Source organism: Callorhinus ursinus, unplaced genomic scaffold, assembly GCF_003265705.2.
Source record: "Callorhinus ursinus isolate GAN/ISIS: 27379988/994484 unplaced genomic scaffold, GSC_fseal_2.0 scaffold27, whole genome shotgun sequence".
Classification (NCBI taxonomy): domain Eukaryota; kingdom Metazoa; phylum Chordata; class Mammalia; order Carnivora; family Otariidae; genus Callorhinus; species Callorhinus ursinus.
The window spans coordinates 6,035,136-6,038,308 of NW_027397089.1; the positions used below are offsets into that span (position 1 = coordinate 6,035,136).

Genomic DNA, 3,173 nt, shown 5'->3' on the forward strand with positions numbered 1-3,173 from the left:
TGAAAAACACATTACAAAAACAATATTTTAGATAGAAAATTGAGAAGCAAGTTATTTTTTCACAGAAATCTCACAAATAAAGGTAGTTTAGAACCATTAGAATTCATAAATATGAAACCTAAACATTACTGAGGAGTTCCAGTACAATTAACTTTATTCAAGAACGTTAGCCTTTCTTTTCCTGTCGTCAATAATAGTAGAATAGTACAATGCCTTCTACATATTCTTATCACTGTTATCATCTGCCGTCGTAATAAATTACACCATTAAAAATAAGCAGATGTATAGCAAAGCAAGAGTGTTTTGTTGGGTTTAGTTTCCACGTGCCCCCAGTGCTAGATCTCTACCGGACTAGATTTACGACCAAAAGTGTTTTGTGAATTTAAAATATGCTCCACACTCAGTATCATAAAGAAAAACTCAATGTAGAAAAAAAAATTATGTAAAAGGAATGGAGGTGATCATAGAAACCAAATAAAACATTGAGTTAAGAATAAATCATGGCTCTCCTTTCTTGCCGCTTGCTGTGCCGGCCGCGCGCCCCCCCGCGGCACCCCCCTCCCCCGTCCCCCGCCCGCCGTAGCCATGCCTCGCAAAATCAAGAAATCAAGGACTTTTTGCTCATGGCCAGGCGAAAAGACGCCAAATCCGTCAAGATCAAGAAAAATAGGGATAATATGAAGTTTAAAGTTTGGTGCAGCAGATACCTTTATACCTTGGTCATCACGGACAAGGAGAAGGCAGAGAAACTGAAGCAGTCCCTGCCCCCAGGTTTGGCAGTGAAAGAGCTGAAGTGAATCTGGCCTACTGATTTGAACTGTATTAAAGTTTTAAAAATTCTTAAAAAAAAAAAAAAGAATAAATCATGGCTGTAACTATTACATGTCCTGAGTACTTACTGTGTTCTGGACACCGTCCTCCCACCAATCCTAGGTTCTCTGCCTGTGTTATTTCATTCCATCCACAGAACAACACTATGAGGTTTATGTCCCCATTTTATAGATGACATAAAGTCACACAGAAAGTGGTGGACACCAAATTCAAACACAAGGAGTCTGATTCCAGAGACCATCTCCCCTCATTATCAGATATACTCTTTCTAAACAGAATTGGATGCTTGATAATTAGAAAAAAGGTAGGATTAAATATATATATTTGTAAAACTCAAATGCAACCGCAGGCATGGTTTAAAATGATACTTTTACTTTGCATGTCATGCCAAAAGATTATGGAACAAAGGAAAATAAAGGAAACTGTGCAAATGAGCTAAACTCCCTATTAAAATAGTAATTATGTTAAGAAATAGTCTTCTAAAGGGGGCCCTTTATCATGTGCCTATGGCTCAGCATTTCAGTGTTGGGAAGGCTGAGGTATCTTTGTTTCCCTAGGAGCTCCCGCTCGTGAAGTGTTTTCTCTGGTTCATTTGGGAACATCTTTAATAACTCTTAGGAGTTTCAAACAATAGGAGGTAAATTTCTATAATGATTCTCCAAACTTTTTCCTTCCCTCTAGACTATTTGCAGGAGGTGACCATGGCATCACTGGATCCAATGACTCCGTGACATACAATTATTCTCTGTACCTCTGGGTGATTGCTGGGGCACGGCAGGAAATGGAGGGTCGCCCTGCATCGGAAATATGGCAGAATTTCAAATTTTCCAGCTCTATTAAGACTTTTCTTTAAGTCCCTGGCAAAGAATTAGCACAGCAAAGAGGAATATACTTTTGGAAAGGAGACACATTATTATCATTATTTGCATTTGATGTAATTGTACACCCTTGAAATCTCAGGAATATTAACTGAGAGGGTATTTTTTTAATGATGAAGTGTATATGACCAGATATAAAATCTAAGAATAGGAGAATGAAGATTTTTTTAAAACAAGGAAAACATGGGCGGGCCTGGTTAGGCATCTGACTCTTGGTTTCAGCTCAGGTCATGATCTCAGGGTCATAAGATGGAGCCCCGCCTTGGGCTTCGTGCTCAGCAGGGAGTCTGCTTAAGATTCTCTCTCCCTCTGCTCCTCCCTCCTACCCACTCTCACTCTCTCTCTCCAAAGTTAAAGAAAAAAAAAAAAAAACCCAGAAAACAGAAGATAAATGGACTGAGAGAACGAAAACAGGGCTATTCCATGGAAGCCAGATTTTAGAAAGCTTTGAAAAGAAGTTATAAGGAATGTTCGAGGCTCCAGAAAGAAAATCACAAGAACAAAAACTATTGGTGATGCCACCTTGAGATGAACTGGCCAAGGTTCCTCTAAAGCCCGTGGATATGAGACAGCTGATGTCTTCTTAACTATCTGAGACCTCTGGCCCTCACTCCACTGATGACTTAAGGTGATGACACAAACAGACACACTCATCTTTTAAAACCAGAACCAAAGATTGTATTTTTATATAAGCTTACTGAAAACCGGTCTCAGATTGCAGGTCACGCATGCCAACAGTGGATAAGACATGTGCCAATGTCTACAGATTTCTGGCTCTACAGTGCTGATTCCTTCAACTCAGGAGAAATAATTTGACACCTCTGAAGCAGCATATTGACAACTGCATACTTGTTCCATCATCTCAGCCATTCAATCCCACTTCAAAGCCTCTGTCAGCAATAGCCGCACCATCTTCGGGGCAGCTCTCTCTCCACTCTGATGCGCTCTCGCATATGCACTTCCTGGTATCACTGTTTAACTTTTCATTTCTTTGTCCACATTCACTATATAGAAGAAGTTACTCTCTTCAGCTGCCTCTTCAAATTGTCTGAGAATACTTTTAACAGCTTCCCAAATTGTAGAATAATGCCATCCTAACACAGTCGTAAAACAGACCTGAAATCCAGAGTGGAAAAGCATGAATTTTGCCTCCAATATTCATTTTGTTGGAGGACATTTTCTTTTTTAGGTTTAGGAAGGAGCGCCTTGCTAATTTGGGTTATAAGAAATACCTCCATTTACAAATATCTTTGTTTTGAGACCCCCTCCTAAAACAATACTTTGGATATGAAGTTATGGAGTATTTGATCAAGTTATTTTTGTATATGTATTCTCATCTCTGATTTTAAGGTTCTCTTTCAAAGCTGACCTTCAGGAATGGTGCAATGTCAAATCAGTTTTGAACAACTCATAAAATATGACAATACCATCATCAAAGTGTCAATTTAGGACATCTGAAGCACT

The 3,173-nt window shown here is 39.1% G+C and overlaps 1 pseudogene; it reads left to right on the top strand.

The window, feature by feature from the left end:
• The first annotated feature begins 585 nt into the window (after positions 1 to 585).
• LOC112830222 (large ribosomal subunit protein eL38 pseudogene) lies at positions 586 to 816 on the top strand (annotated as a pseudogene).
• Positions 817 to 3,173: the final 2,357 nt, after the last annotated feature.